Below are 17614 nucleotides of genomic sequence, written 5' to 3'. Positions count from 1 at the left end.
GAACGAGACCAAAGTTGAATTACCCACAGAGGAGGAAAAGATATTGAAATTCAAAAATTTCAAGCACAAAGAAACCGTTCAATTCTGCATTCATGCGGATCTTGAATGTTTGCTGCAACCTATTCATATTCAAGTGTTAGAAAGTAGAACAATTCACCAGAACCATGTTCCGTACAGCGTAGCATATTACCTTCATTGCGTCTTCGACGATTCCATTTCAAAGTTCAAAATTAACCGTGGAGAGACTTGCTTCCAATGGTCCGTGAATGAGTTGGGGAAATTGGCATATTCGTTAGAAAAGTATTTCAAAACGGTTGTACTTATAGATCGGCTCACTTGCAATCAGCTCAAAGAATTTAATTTATTAACGGTGTGTCAAATTTGCGAAAAACCGTTTACGCTCAAAGACGTCCAAACATCGCGATCACACTCATTTCACTGGAAAGTACCGTGGTGCTGCTCACCGAGGCTGTAATCTAAATTATCAGAACTCACATACTATCGCGATGATATTCCATAATCTGTCAGGTTACGATTCGCATTTTCTGATTAAAGCAGGTACTATTCTGCTTCGACCCGCTACTAAAGAAAAGTATATTTAGTTTACAAAATTTGTAAAAGGAACGGACTTACAGTTTAGATTTATAGATTCGTATTGTCTTATGCCCAGCAGCCTCAAAAAATTGGCAACGTATTTGAATGATAACAAACAGACAATCACATGTAAGTTTTGCACTAGCTCTGTTGGATGAGAGTTTGTCACACTTGAATCTCGCGCACCTGTGAGCGCCATTGAAAGAGAGGCGTCAGTGCGAGTATAATACGAGAAGAGCGCTGGTGTGCCTGAGCATGTACAAGAGAGATAGAGTGAGAGAGAGTCTGTTCCGGTCAATGTACCATGTGGTAAAAGACACGTTCGTTTTCTTCCAACAAATAAAACTTGCTTATCGTTTTGAATCTATCTGCAGTGTGTCATTAAATAAAAAATTATTACCTGCTTCCTATTCCTGAAAAATAACAACAAGTTGAGACGAGTGAAACGGGAAAATAATAGCAGAATTTGTCGCATTAGGAGCGAAACTGTATTCATTTAGTCTTAGGGGAAGATAAAAATAAAAAACGAGCCAAGGATGTCAAAGGATCGCTACTAAAAACAATAACTTCTGATGATTACTCAAAGTGCGCTTTTCAACATCAAAATTTGGTCAAATATCAAAGTCTTATACTGAGTCAAAAGCATAAGGTCTGTACCATAGAACAGAAGAAGATGGCACTGAGCTGGAACGACGATAAGCGGATCGTATTTCCAAACATGACCGATATGCTTCCGTGGGGCGACAAGATCTGCAGATAAACTGAATTTTATGGGTGTTACGGTGTGAAACAGAATTTTACGTATATATTGTAACAACGGGGGAAATTAAGAAATTAAAGTCTAGAGACTGACTATTTTTACAATAATGTCGGTTGACGCAGCAACCTTATTCTTCTGAAAGACAAGAGGTTTATAAACGTCTTTTATCTATGATGACTACTAGATCATTTGAAAGGGGACAAAACGGGTGATTTCTCCCTTTGTAACATTACTCCCCCTCGAGGAAAAGAGTCGACCCGACTCGGAAAAGATAAACAATCACAAAAAAAGTGATCTAGCAGTCAGTGCTCGACGGTGAATTGGAGCTGTGGCTCTAAAAATTAAAAGGCTCCCTTTTTAGTATCTGGCATTTGCCCACAGCCTCAAGGTAAACCACAGAAAACCTTGAGCAGATAGATGAGCGTTCAATTGAATTTCAAAATTTGTGTGCCTTGTTTTATAAAGGTAAGTGTTAAGGGTAAGTTAGTGAGTTCTTCATGAGATTCCTTGGCCGCAGACACGAGACAGACCGAAGGGCAGGAGACAGAAAAGTTCCCAGAGGAAGAGATTTTCTTCCAAAGTTCTGGCGGGGACTAAGATAAGGACAGGTGAACCGACCCGGGGTTTCCTCCGGACACAGCACACCCTAGAGTTGGGAGGACAAAAGTGAGAGGAAGCGGATGATTCCCAAATTGCTAAGCAAATTTGGGGGAAAAATACACGATTGATCGGACTTATAACTCATTCAATAAAAGAAAAGGAACAATCTTATCTGAATATCCGGAAAACCCAGGCTAAGACCGGACAAACAGTACAGCTAGAGGTAACATCGGGAACAGCCAAAGACGGCAGATTCGTCGGGAAAAATCTATAAAAACTCAAAGAAACTGATATATTGGTTAGAAATAAGAAAAAAAAAACAGAGGATCGACCAAACGCTCATTACTTCATTCAAGCGCAGAACCGAAACACTCAGTCCATTGCGACTCTTTCAAATGGAGCTCCTACGTTATATATTTGAAGAGAGCTCTTCCCTTTTTCACGAGGTCCCTTCTTGGCTAAACAAACCGTGAAAGTTCTGCACCAATTTTCAACGTCAGCTCGGCAGTGAGCCCAAAAATACCTTTCTCTGATCCTACCTAAAGTCTTATTTGAAGCGAAATGGCCACCGACAGGTGAATCATGAAAGCTTGACAAAATCTCGGCTATCTTTTCTCTAGGAACCAGAAGCTGCCAACGTTCCGACCTGGAGTCAGGTGATTCCCATTTCCTATAAAGCAACTGATCGAGGAGAAACAAGGAGTTCCACTGCGCCCAGTAAATTTTCAAAGACTGACTCATAGAAGATATTTCTTCCCACTGAGGCCCGACTCCTGTGGATTTCCAATTCCGAACTAGGAGGAGATCTGAATCTTTTCCCGGAGCGATGATCCAGTCTTCTTTATTTTCAACGAGAGAAATTTGACGAACGTTAAGCGAGTGATCCAGCTGTTTATTTAAACGAGAGCACTGTTTGCAATCGTCCCCGCACGGACGACGAGAAAGTGCATCAGCATTACCATGCAGAACTTCGGGACGGTGTTTAATTTCGAAATCATATTGACCTAACCTCTCCAACCATCGAGCTACTTGGCCTTCAGGTGATTTGAACGAAAGAGGCCAAGTTAAGGAAGCATTGTCTGTCCGAATCAAAAATTTCCTTCCATAAAGATAATGATGGAAATGGCAAATAGATTTTACCATCGCTAATAATTCCCAACGGGTAACACAATAATTGCGTTCCGGTTTAGACAAGATCCGACTGAAATAACTAATAACGCGCTCTTGGTTATCCTGAATTTGAGACAAAACCCCACCTATACCACAGAGAGAAGCGTCAGAATCCACGATGAATTGAGAATCGGAGATGGGATAAGCTAATATCGGTGACGAAGTTAATAATTTTTTAAGGAGAACAAAGGCTCCTTCGCATTCGGAAGTCCAATCAAAAACAACTTTAATTCCTGTAAGAGCATGGAGGGGTCTCGCTATAGAAGCAAAGCCCTTAACGGAACGTCTGTAATAAGTACAAAGTCCTAAGAAACTTTGAACCTTTGCTTTTGAATCGGGACGAGGCCAATTCAAGACCTTTTCTATTTTAGAAGGATCTGTCTTAACACCTTCCGCTGAAACGACGTGTCCGAGAAAAGATACTTCCTTTTTGAAAAAATGACATTTTTTGGGACTCATTTTTAGACCAGCTTGGAATAAACGACTAAAAACCTGCTTAAGATTTTCCAATTCCTCATCAAAAGTCTTACCAAACACAATGATGTCATCGAGATAAACTAAACAAATCTTGCCAGTCAGACCTTGAAGGCCGAATTCCATCGCTCTTTCGAAGGTAGCTGGTGCATTACAAAGGCCAAAAGGCATAACTTGAAATTGCCAAAGTCCACCTAACCCCGTGACAAAAGCTGTTTTCGCTTTGTCTAACGGATTCATTTCAACTTGCCAATAACCACTCTGTAAATCAATCGTAGAGAATCAACGGGCACCAGAAATTAAATCAAGGGTATCTCCTATCTGAGGAAGCGGATACGCATCTTTCTTGGTGATCTCGTTCAACTTCCTATAATCTATACAAAACCTCTTGGAACCATCTTTTTTATTGACCAAGACAATGGGAGAAGCCCACGGACTAGAAGACGGCTCAATAACATCTGCTGTTCTCATATCCTCTACTAATTTTTCAACTTCCCTGCGACCGTTTAAAGGAAGCCGTCTAGCTGCCTGTTTAATCGGAGCGTTATTCCCTACATCTATCGAATGCTTAGCTATGGTACATCTCCCGATGTCGGCAGAGTCTTTAGCAAGTCTTTTTTTTTTCGTCACCCGGTATATTCGGCAACTCGTAGCCTGAGTCGTAAATCTAAGTTTCGGTGTTATTTGCCACCCTTTGTATACAATTTTATTCTCGTACTCTTTATTCAAAATTGTCTCGCCGTACTCCAAACGTCAACACGCTTAACCGAAGTGTCGCGCGACCTCTCTCTCCCGTAATCTCCGACCGCTGTTGTTTTCGTTACGAGAGCGCTATCCGTTACTAATTTGAAATTACCAAAGCCCGCAACGCCACTATCTTTCTCGGAAATTTACAGCGGAAATTTCGCGAAGGCCCCACGTTGGGCGCCAATTTGTGACGTGGACTTTTCCCGCTCCTCGGTCACTCGGAGAAAATGACCGAGAACTTACCGCGTGCACAATAATTTGGCGTCCACGATGTCCCCTGAACCTGCAATAATACCGCGAAATTTGTTGGCGCCTGGCGTGGTCAACACGCCCCGCAATCGGTAATACGATATACCGCGACCATATGCTCGGTAGCTCAGTACCGCGGAGAGGGGAGGGGTAATTTTTGGGTAGAGAGAGATACGCCACACGTACGCCGACAAGTTATTTCACGAAGCAGCAAGAAAATTAAACAATATATTTCAAAATAGCGATAATACAAAAAAAAAATAAAAATAATAACAATACTGCGGAAGTTTGTCCTCGCGATCCCAAACGCAAACGCTTAGCTTACAAAAAAAAAAAGAACGAGCAAACAAAATAATCAATAAAAAAAAAAAATATGAAGGGATCCCGAAGACCTCTACGGCCTATGTGCGCTAGTCACTATCCTACTCGTGACCGCTAATTTACACACAAAAAGAAACCAAAAGCAAATTCGGACGCGACGCGCTGCTCGCGATCGTCCTCTACAGAACGGCGCTAATCGCCAACTTAATACTAACGGATTATGCAAATAAAGAAAAAACTAAACTGAAACGAGGCTCGTCGCGGCACCCGCGACCCTCCCCTAGGAACGAATATTTTTATTAGCGCGTACCCGAGCTCCACTTTCTCTGCGACGGCGGGACGCGGTCGCGAATTCGAATGCTCGCCGTGAGACTGCTCGCGACCTACACGAGAACGGAGGCTGTATCGGATGAAGTAAAATGACCCCGTGTAACGGATTTCAGTTACACTCAAACTCGAGGCAATAATGTCTCGGCTCAACCCGTGACTCGACTCGATCTCCTCGATCCCCCGAAATTAACGCTACTTCCTTACGCGCAACTCAGGCTACGGTCACCAAGCAAATGTATCGGCTAAAGAATCTCAAGTACAGTCGCCAACGCCAATCCTCACTGGCTATCCGTCCTCGGCAAGCCTTTACTAATGATCTCTCGAGATTCTCTCGCAAGAAGGTTAACAGCGTTTACCGCGCCACATCCACGCGACAAAAGGGACAACTCTCTCGTGGTCCCTTGCTGCCATTTTCCTCGCGATCAATCTATTTCCTCGAAACTCTCCAAACCAAAAAAACGCACGATCGCTGTGTTCGATAGTCCTCGTTAACCGCCAGAACTATAGTGATCTCGAATGGTCGCAACGCCGATCTCGTCACGCTAATCCTTCGTGACGTCATCACCCTAAGAATGCGCAACAATCGATCGGTCATCGATTTTGGGGATTGCGCAACTTGCCGCGCACCTGTCGTCGCTACGCGGCGCAGAACTTAAGGCTAGATCGCGATGTCGTCTCCCGCGCAGCTCTACGGAGTCCTGGGGTTGGGCGGGGTGGTGCTCCCTCGTCGCTAGCTGGTCTCTCGCGGTTGCCTTGGTTGGTCGTAGGCGGGATGAGCGGGGAGGCTGCGGCGCGCCGGCCGCCAGCGGGAATCGCGTCCGCCTTGGATTCCCGCGCTGCAGGGATCTGCGTTGCCTCCCCGTCCGCAGCCTCGGTGTCCTTCCCGCGAGATCTCCGCGGTTTCGCCTTGCCTCGAAAGATGTTCGGCGTCGGAGTTGGTCGCTGGAGGGTAGCCGGTGCACTAAAAAAAAAATAACAAAAAACAAAAGCCTGTAATATCTTGGTCGCAATGCGCTATTTCGTCCCTGTCGAAGCTCGGGTGCGTGACTCCAGTTCTGGCGCTCTCTAAGATAATTTCGCGACTCGATTTTCTTAACCCTGATTTGGGGATCTCGCCCAGGGTTCAGGGAGTCTCTTGTAACGGGCAGGCCTGACCGAACTGCCACGTTACAAACTTTTATTATTATCGAGATATCGAAACAACCCTATGTAGTACATTAGATAATCTATTTTCGTTGATACTTTGAAATTTGAAGTCGATCGGGTAAAAATTGCTTGAGTTTTGCTGCGGGCCGCACTCAACAAAGTGGTTTCGAGAAAAACTCGTTCAAAGTTTTAGGTTTGTTAATTTGTCCCATTCCGGAAGCAAAAAAGTCGTTGATATTGCAACTGATATCGCGGTATTAGTGTTCAATGATGGCCTGAAAAGCCTTATGAAAGTTCTGGAGACGTTGGGGATAATCATCGGTCCAAATTGTTCAAACTTCTGGACTGAGATTGACGCAGTGCGGAGCGTTGCACCGCTCCACAAGATATTCAATATCTACGAAAATAATTATTTTTATGACCTGGGTCTAACGGCATCTTAATCCTAAAAATATTTCAGATTTTTTTAAATGGTTTTCAAAAAATCGATTTTTTTGGTGTTGTCCCTTAAAACAAATTGGGTTTTATGAAGAAAAATATAAACTTAGGAGTCAAAAACACGTATTTAACAAAAATCAGAGGGGTTTTTATAATGCACCAAACTAAAAGTAACTTGAAATGAAAAGTTCGATAAAAATAAAATAAAATGAACTGAGGTTTAGTATTCAAGTGTTATGGTCGAAACAAAGATTCTTTTCATGCAAAAACTGAAGCTGCCTCCTAGTTGAATGCTTGAAGTGAACTTGCTTGTTGAATGCCGAAATAGATGATGATACTCGGCTGATCGCCAGAGTTTCTTCTTCTTCTTCTTCCTTTTATGGCTATACCCCTGATAGGTTCATTGGCACAACTCTTGTGTTCTCCTGAAGTATTCAGGGGATTTCTAAAACCTCTGCCGGGGCGGTAATGAAGGTGAAGTAGATCTCTGTTGGTTGATATGCCGTGGGTTATCCGAATATGACAGTTTGATGCATCAGTAATATTTTAGTGGAGGCTGGGCAACAAGGAGAGGAGTGACAGCACAGCAGACGAAAAAAAACATGAAAAACTTGGGACTGCACTGAAACCATTACAACAATGTATGTCAGAAAACAGGTGACTTGGAGTTGAAGATTGAGGTTATTTTCAATGATAAAGTCTGACATACCAAGGATTATGTTAATTGGACATGTTAAAAACAATTTTTGGACATCGATAAAGTGGCTGATCTTATTTCTTTGAAAGAAACTCTTGAGTTTAACTCTCAACAGATTAAAATAAGGGCATTCCCAGAATATATGATTTACTGACGAGACCGGGTGTTCGCACCGGCAAACCCTAGACGTTTCCCCCAGCCCTTCGACCCAAGCCCATCCTGGCCAGGTGGTCATTACAATTAGTGTGGTTAGATTTGATACGGTTGATCAGAGAGATCTTCTTCCTACTAATATCAAGGCCTTCAAACCAAGGTTTACAGGAAAATTTTCCTGCCGATGAACAGTAAATAACTGTTGAAGATAAAAATCTGAAAAACTGGTAAATTCGAAAAATTAACGACGGAGCCAGGAATCGAACCTGGTATCTAGCGATGCTTTACCGGAGCCTTACTCCACTAGACCACCTAGCCGCCCTGACTCTGATGTCGTTAATTTCTCTCATCACCAGTAAGTTCAAATTTTTTTTCTTGTGCTGTAGTATGTGTGAATATAAAGTGTTCTTCCTCTTCGAGCACAACTGTAAGAATGTCTGTAAGTGTGTTTACATTTTGGAAACTTACGCTTCTAATGCGAAGCCCGTAAGACAGTCAATGACCGTCTAATAATTGAAATGCGGATATGCATTATCAATATTAACATTAATCACGAGGCCTTTTTCATTGTTGAAGATATAAATTTGAAAAACTGGTAAATTCGAAAAATTAACGACGGAGCCAGGAATCGAACCTGGTATCTAGCGATGCTTTACCGGAGACAAATTTGAACTTACTGGTGATGAGAGGAATTAACGACATCAGAGTCAGGGCGGGTAGTTGGTCTAGTGGAGTAAGGCTCCGGTAAAGCATCGCTAGATACCAGGTTCGATTCCTGGCTCCGTCGTTAATTTTTCGAATTTACCAGTTTTTCAAATTTATATCTTCAACAATGAAAAAGGCCTCGTGATTAATATTAATATTGATAATGCATATCCGCATTTCAGTTATTAGACGGTCATTGACTGTCTTACGGGCTTCGCATCAGAAGCGTAAGTTTCCAAAATGTAAACACACTTACAGACATTCTTACAGTTGTGCTCGAAGAGGAAGAACACTTTATATTCTAACAGTAAATAACGCCTTTGCTACGTCCTATCTCGGAGATGTTATCGTGACTTGAAGAGAGAGTGAGGCTTCTGGAGACGTGCCTCAAATCCGCCCAATAGACCCGGTTACCAAACTCGACGGGCCGATCCCTCACGGAACGAGCCGCCCAGTCCGCAAGCTCGTTCCCAGGAATACCGATGTGAGCGGGAATTCAAACGAGAGCCGGGTACCACTCCGGACAATGCATATTATGTATAACGTTTTTAATTTTAAAAAGAATGGGGTTAATCCCGTTCTTCGTAAGAGGAAATGCTAACGCGCTAAGAATACTCAGAGAATCCGTGAAAATCACTGGGTTTTTACAACCTATATCCACTGCCTTTTCCAATGCCCTGAGAATGCCAGTAGCTTTCGCAGAAAAGATTGACGAGTTTTTATTCAGCTTAAAGCGAACGGGTTCATCCTCGGTGGAGGAAACGAAGGCTGCCGAAACCCTCGGAGGGGTATCAGATTTGGAACCATCTGTGTAAAACGAATGGAATTGGCAAACTGAGATTCGCAGAAGGTTCTTAATTTCATAGTTAGGTCGGGGTCCCTTCTGATGTCGAGACCTACGGTAATGTTGACGTTCATGAATTGAAAAATAGCAAAATATTCCTGTTCAAAGCACGGGAGGAGCCTGGAGGATATCATCCAGGAGGCCTTGCCCCTTACAAAAAGCCAGGCCTTGTATATGAAGGAGGCTAAAGGGATTTCGACCGCGTTGATCTAGTACGATCTCCATCAACTGCAACTTTGGAATCAACATGTTACCTTGATACGTGCGAGTTCTATAGATGAAATTGGCTGTAAGCTCAAAGCTTCTGACGTGAAGGGAGCGGAATGTCACTGAGATGTAGTGTCACATTGTTTGGTGTGGTTTTCAGACATCCCAAACAAATTTTTAGAGCCGATGCCTGTACAAATTCCAACCTGGCAAGGTGGGACCTGGATGCGTCCCTCAAAAATTGGGAGCTCCATTCCAGAATGGCCCTTACGTAGCCCTTGTATACCGTTATCATGGTGGAGGGATGACCTCCCTAGGTGAAGCTGGAAATGGATTTTAAGATTGACATGGCCTTGTAAGCCCTGGCCCGGTTGTAATCTATATGGGCTCTCCGAATCAACTTTCGATCGAGATGGATACCCACGAACCTTATTACCCTGGAACTGGTAATTGGATAACCTTTAAATTTGATTTCTATGGGATTATTCCCAAGTTGCCTTCTAGAAAATACGCACCGTTGAGATTTCTTAGAGCTTACTAAAAGCCCTCTCTGCAGTAACCAATCGCTGAGAGAATTCAATGAAGCAGAAACCACGTTCAGGGCTCCCTGTAGGTCCTTGTCAGACGAATAAATGACCACATCATCCGCATAAGTTAGGATCCTGATTCCTGCCTGAACAAAGTTCTGGATGGACCTTAAATATATTGTAACGTTCTTGGACGTTACGGAAATTAATATGGATTCGTGAGTTTGATTATCAAGCCAAAATCAAAAGCGTAAATAAATGTCGTGAAAAAGCTTTAATTGCAAGATATGTGTTTCTCGTTTTAAGTCTGAAACAAGACTGTTTTTATAATAATGTTGGTTGACGCAGCAACCTTATTCTTTTGAAAGACATAAGAGGTTTATAAACGTCTTTTATCTATGATGACTACTAGATCATTAAAAAGGGGGCAAAACGGGTGATTTTACCCTTTGTAACAATATATCAAATAAAAGAGGACTTAAAATAGATCCTTGAGGGAGTCCCAGGTTGGTAACTCTTGTACCGTGAACAAACCTACTCCAAATAATGTTTCTGATAAAAACTACAATACGTTCCGGGATACCAAGGGCCCTCAAGTCCTGAATTAGGATGCTAGGAACCACATTGTCAAAAGCCCCTTCGATGTCCAAGAAGACCGCCGCGAGATATTTCTTCTTGATTAAGGCCAGCCTTATATCAGTGCATATAATGGCTACGTTATCAGTAACCGACTTATCCCTCCTAAAACCGAAGGAACATTTCGGTAAAAGAAACCGATTCTCCACCGACCACATTAGACGAAAGTTAATGATCCGTTCCATGGTTTTCAGGAATACGGGGGACATGGATATTGGCCTGAAACGCTTTGCCCCTGGCTTAGGGATAAAGCACACCGAAAAATGTGCCCAGGCGACGGGAAAATCACGCGAGTTGAGAATCTTATTAAAAAGACGGCATAAAAATTTTATGGCTTCAGAAGGAAGATGCTTTAGAATTTCGTAGTTAATGAGGTCCATCCCTGGCGCGGAACCGACTTTAGACACCCGGATGGACCAGTCTACCTCCTCCTGTGTCAATTCCCTGTCCAATACCGGGTCGGAGCTACTATTCCGTGAGGGAGAGAACGCCTGAGCAGCGGAAGGTACCGAAATCTTGTTGAAAGCCTGAACTAATTTAGGATCTTCCGGGGAATATGGAGTAACTGAGTTAGAGGTATTAAGTCTGTTCTTAAAAGCCTTGATTGAATGCCAAATCTTATCTAGGCCTGTTTGAGGACCTGTGGAGGAGCAAAAGTCCTTAAAACTATCCCGTTTTTTCTTCCTAAGGAAGTTCTTAACCTCCTTTTCTAACTTTAAATACGCTGAGAAGTTCTCTTCTGTCGGGAAGTTTCTAAAATGCCCGGAGGCCCTGCGCCTTCTGGCCATCAAACTGGTGCACTCCTGGCTCCACCATGGAGCCGCAGGAGAACAGCTCTCGTTGGGAGATCTCCCAGATCTTCTACCCCTGGCAAGAATAAGAGAGTCGTGTAAGTGGTTTACAAATGTATCATAGACTTGGTTGACGTCATTGTCGGGGAGAAAGGAATCTGCGAGCTTTGAAACTAGATCTGGTCCAAAAATTGACCAGTCAGTATTCTCAAGGGATATTTTCTCCGTGCCCTGAAATTTAGAAAAAATGACCCCTCCCACTCGCACGTGGATGGGAAAGTGGTCGCTACCCAAGGGATCCTCCAGAACTTTCCAGGAGTTACCGGATAAAAGCGGAGCTGAAACAAAGGTCAGGTCCGGAACACTCCTTCGGTTAAAGTCCACATGTATTCTGGTAGCCTCTCCGTTATTAAGAAGGCGCAAGTCAAAGAATTCTAAGGCGTCAGCTATGAACCTCCCATCCTGATTAAGCAGCTGGCTACCCCATAGCGCATGGTGCGCATTAAAGTCGCCACAAATGACAACATCTCCCCACTCCTCTGAAACCTTGAAAAAATTCTTCCATTCAGAACGGGTCAGAAATTTATTTGGGGGACGGTAAACGTTAAGGATATACAAGTGAGAACTGTCAAGCTTGAGTTGTACCATGTCCCATTCCAGCTTGTCCGAAAGGGGAAGATCGTCCACCCTTTGATAAAGGAATTTCTTGTTGATAATACCCCTGATAGGTTCATTGGCACAACTCTTGTGTTCTCCTGAAGTATTCAGGAGATTTCTAAAACCTCCGCCGGTGCGGTAATGAAGGTGAAGTAGATCTCTGTTGGTTGATATACCGTGGGTTATCCGAATATGACAGTTTGATGCATCAGTAATATTTTAGTGGAGGCTGGGCGACAAGGAGTGACAGCACAGCAGACGAAAAAAAACATGAAACCTTTGATAAAGGAATTTCTTGTTGATAAGGAAAGCCAGACCACCCCCCACGGAGAGAGACGGTCTGTCCCTTCTCATTACATTGTAACCCTTACAGGTCAAGAGCTGGTTGGAATTAAGCCACGTTTTGGTCAAACATAGGGCATCGAAGTCTCGGGTAAAATCCGGGAACTCGCTCCACTTACTAAGCACGCTACGACAGTTCAACTGCAATAAATTCAGGCCATTAGCCATGTTAGGTCGGGCGTTGCCACCTGGACAGCTCCTCCGAAGCCCTAATGCTAGAAATTATGTTGTCAGATTGGGGGAATTCCTCGGCAATTCTGCGACATATAAAATTTGAAAAATCGCCTAAGGACTTCCGAATCTCCAACCTCACTCAATCCATCATCCTCGTGTCTGCATCCGACGGAGAGACGATGGTCCGGTAGAGGTCGAAGAGGTTGTTGGAATCCATGCCCTCGTCCATATCCTTGAACAAATGGTCCTGAGTGAGTGTAACGGAGTCAATACTCTTTCCGGAGGTAGAATCTCGACTGGAGGCGTTCAAAACGGGAGTGGAAGTACCCTCCCTTTCTTGGTTGACAGTATCCACATCGCCGGTGTTTCGAGAATTACTAGAAATTGTTGGGTAAGGAAGGTGGAGTTGCGCCACTGAGTTACTCTGACGAGAGGTACCCAATGATGGGAACTCATTGTTGTTAAGGGGAGGAACCTGAGAAGAGTGTTGCTTGTAAGTTTTATTTGCTGCAGACTTTTTTTTAGGAATTTCTCACGAATGAGATTCTTCTCCTTCAAATATTCTGGGCAGTTCCTGTATAGTCGAAGCTTCTTCATAGGCGAAGTTGCCTTGTAGTTTTGAATTGAACCTTTTTTATTAGTATGAAGGATAGAGGTTGAGGTTTCTTGAATAAAAAAACTCTCGCGTTTGAGCCATCGAATTATGAATGTTTATTGGCTCTTGTGGGAAAAGCCTTGCGGCATAAAAACCCACGAAGTATGAACGTGTATTTGTAAACGTATAAAAGCATGTGTCGCACACGTGAATGTGTCGATTGTGTATATGAATGTGTATATGCCGGTTACAGCCCGTTTGGCTCATGCCACCGCGATCTCGAGTGCGTTTCGTACTGCGATTTTTGTTTTATTCGATTCGATCGAATTTCGTATGATTTGCGTTTGCCTTACTCCGGGGAGCGAACGTATATGAGAGTATGATTGGTGTTGGTAGTACACCAAGAGCGCTCGGGCTCGTTGTATGATGGAAGGGTGCAAGACCCTTGGTATGCGTGTATGGGCACTCGGTCCCGTGTAGAATGAGAGACACTCGGGCCGTACTCATCTACCTTACTCCGTAGAGCGAACGTATACGAGAGTATATTTGGGCCTCTCGTCTTTTGGTCGTGGTACGAGAGAACGCACGGCGTCACTCACGATCGTCACTAGACGGACGACTTAGCTTGACTGTTTTAAAAAATGCGTGATGCGCGCTCGCCTCCTCATCTACGCGAGATTTGGCATCCCTGCGGAGACGAATCGTTCAAGCGCGGCTCGCACGGAGATCGTAATGACACGGGCACAAAACGACGCTCAGGTACTGAACAGTTCCTGTCCGAAGCTCGATGTTGGCCCCGACAATTGGAACACCAAAAGTTCTGTGAGGATCTGGGAGTCTCGCAAGATCTTTCACTGTGCTGGCCACCGCAATTAATGCACCGTATCTTCCCGTGGCACTGAGGTTGAACATGCCCAAATCGAAGGCACTTCCTGCACATCTTCACAGAAGGGAAATAGGGAACAACGTCCCTAAGTTTTTCAAGATTCTGAGGGGCACGTGGTTAGGGAAAATTCATCGCGTATCAAGGTATTCTTTCGGGGTATGACCCTTCGGGATAAAGTGGCTATTTTTCTCAAACTTCTACACTTGAGTCTCCCAAAATAGAAAAATTCTCAATAATCTCTTCCTCTGAGAGGACGAGGTTCACCCCCCTTATTAAGCCGATGTTGAAAACACACCCATCAGGAATGTAAGCACCTAACGCCAGATTACACATATCTATGCCTTCTTCTACCATATAGTTGGCATCTTTGATGTTGTCAAAATCAATATTATATCTGTTGATACCAGAGGCCTTGATATTAGTGATGCCCTTCAAAAGATTGTTGTTTTTCAACATTTTCGCAAAGCTCATTGCAAGCATCTCACCCGCATTCCCTCCTTTTTTATCATAAACTTGCACAAGGAATGGGGCGCAATCACGCTGTCTAAACCTGTTGCTACGAATCCTGGTTGACGGAATCCAGGGTGTAATTTGATCCGTACCCCTTATTTTATTCGGAGGAGAGCCAGAGACGCCAGGGGTCTCATCCGAGGGATCCCTAGGCTTTTTCGAATTGATGGTTAACTTATCGCTGGATATTACAAATATAGAGAAAAACAATTAACAAACGTGCTAACCTTAACCAAACCCGAGAAGGGAGAGAGGAAAGGGGAAGCCAACCACTCGCCCTTGACGCTTCCTTATCTGGCGGTTCGAGCCGTTGCTTGTTGCGCTCTGATGTGCTGGTTCATCGTTCCGGCTGGGATGATATAATGACGGCTAGCCTGATTGTTGAAAGATGAGCACTGGACCGGTAGTGGAAATTAACAGCAGCAAGGTAGAAGTAGATGAGGATGAAAGAACTTGCACGGTTCAATTTCGTTTGAGTGAGAGACTGAGAATTGAAGAGTCACCAAAAACTGTACTGATTTCGCAGGAAAAAGCTCGGTGAAAGAAGACTGTAGTTAACACGACTTGACTGTATCAGCCATCTTAGAGCACACCATCGCCAGAGTTCAAGTGATGTCCTCTTCTGGCAGAGTCTTCCTTAGACTTTGGGAGACTCTTGCGAATTTCCTGATTGGTTCCTCACAATTTCAGAAAAATGAAACCAATCAGGAAAAAGGACAGATATTTTGCGTTCTCCGATTTGTTCTTATATTTCGGTTTTCTGGGACCAGGGTAGTGGGGCAGTTACACCCGCTACCACTCTCCCCCACGGGTGCAGGTAGGAATTCCACTCTTGTCTCTTCGTTTGTAGCTACATTCTATTTTTGGAAAAACTCACTTTAAACAGATATCATTTGATAAGTGGTTTTATTATCCTGCATATGTGCACCAAATGTCTAATCTTTCGAAAAACTCTCCGGCGTTTGCGGCCATTTATTTAGTAATTTGCAAATATTTGAGGGAACCCTCCGGCGCGTACATGCAAGGTAGCTTACTTACATTATCTTACAATATTCTGAAGAAAAGAAAAGGATAAACTGTAGAAAAAGAATCGAACGAAATTATTTCATGTAAAGAGAAAAAATAGAATGAAGGTGTAATAAAATTTGGAATATGCTCAGAGATTAGGGGCAGAGGCTGTTCGGTCCTACCTAGCCCAATGTATTTAAGCAATAGTAATAAAATTTTGTATATCGCTGAATTGACTCATGAAGTTTTCCACACCCTGAGGGGAGACAATCTCAAGCCAGGTTTTACTCTACGGATACTTTCACATGCCATAAAGAATGCACATCGACTGTTCCAACAATAAACCATGCCTGGAAAGGTAGCCAAAGAGATAAGGCCTGGACATGTCCGACGAATTCAGGACCTCGGACTTTCCCTGGTTATGGCGGCCATACGGGCGCTAGATGCCTTGGCAGGGGCTGTTGGCTGAAGGTCCCACGCTGAGGGCCTCGCGAATGTAATGTAGACGGCTCTGGGTTTTTTCCAACCCTGCTGGACTACTCATAGAGGTACTTGGCACTGCCTCCCACCCTCCTGGGTTTAGTCAGTATATTTAATGTTGCTTAACCATAAGACCAGTCGCCGTCGAACCGTCGCCGTCAAATCGTCGAGTCATCGAGTTTCGCATTCTGGGGTGCACGTCCACCCCCGGTATTAAAGATGCGATTCCTTGAGTATACATTGCTCTCGTACAATACTTGTAGTTAAGTCACTTTGCTTGGTTATAAGTTCAAACATTACAATTGTAGCTTGATACATGCCCATATCAGTAGATCTACCTGTGTCTAGCAACTAGGAATGCAGAAACTCATATGTGTATCGCCTATATGTCATCGGGATTTAAGAAATTACTTTGTGTTTAATCCTGATTTCGTTCACATGCATTGAGAAAGTATAAGCGCAGCAGGAGAACCTGATCTTGCTAACGCACCATTCCAACAGAGGCCATTGGGAAGTGATATCTACAAGTCTTACAATTAGGGTAAAACAACTTAGGCAGATGCGCGCAATCGAAACGCTTGATTTTACAGATTGTGTTATTCAGCGTAAATGATCTAACTCGAATTTCATTCGATGTCCGTAGCTCTCGTGCTTCACAAATAAAATTTTCTTTCAGACGTGTTGTAAAAATAGTTCATGTCACACGTGTAGATGAGCGATATCTGAATAACGCGATTAGTGCCCTCGCCGTCGTTCACACTGAAAACTTCACACTTGTCGCAAATCGCCCAGTTTTTGCACTTGTAATACAATATACTATTTCTCATTACTTCAGGATTATTTGAAATTTAGTAAACCATAATGAAGCAGAATATTACCATATTTTGACAACTCAACTCTTTCAAAATCATTCTGTAATTGTAAAGTGATATTTTTGTCTTAATATTATGTTACTATTATGATTTTGCTTCACCAAAGTGTCGACGATGGAAAATCTAAGCTTATACATTAGATGAGAAAGAAATCTGACCCTGATTTCACTATATTTAATGTTGTATGTGAAGTTGTCATACCCAGTAAGTGTCATAGCAAATTATGGCACAGGCGCAAAAAGCGTGCACTTCAGGCCTTGGCGCATGGCGGGTGGGGGGCCTCGGCCATCAGATCAACAAAAGTTATTTTCTTTAAGTTTTCTTGTTTTATCATTGTTAAGGCTTCACGGTCCAATACTCCATAAATATGAGAATATGATAGTAATGCTAATAAAGGCTGATTAGACCATGTTTCGGCAAATGCCTCAGGTATGTCGCGATACATATATCTGCAATGTATTTCTCACATGTTCAGAAATTTGAAGTCTCGTTGTCACTCATGCTGCTATATCAGTCTCACTCTTTGTAATCTCTGCTGCTATCATCTCTATCTTCACTTTTCTTCTGTTCTCTGCTTCGCGATATTCTCGCATTAGCTGTAACCAGTAGTACTGCCCTAAGCGCGGAATAAAGTGAACCAGATTAAAGTGAATATCTCTCTTTATTTCGATCTCCACGCATCATCAAACCCTTTTTCCTTT

General features: G+C 43.3%; 1 protein-coding gene across 1 annotated transcript in view; it reads left to right on the top strand.

The window, feature by feature from the left end:
• Positions 1 to 17614, top strand: part of LOC124178536 (sodium-dependent dopamine transporter) — a 420680-nt gene that overhangs the window by 143422 nt on the left and 259644 nt on the right. The window lies entirely within an intron of this gene.

Source organism: Neodiprion fabricii, chromosome 3, assembly GCF_021155785.1.
Source record: "Neodiprion fabricii isolate iyNeoFabr1 chromosome 3, iyNeoFabr1.1, whole genome shotgun sequence".
Taxonomy (NCBI): Eukaryota; Metazoa; Arthropoda; class Insecta; order Hymenoptera; family Diprionidae; genus Neodiprion; species Neodiprion fabricii.
Note: the sequence above shows the minus strand (reverse complement) of the source record. Positions and strands in the feature narration are given on the sequence as shown.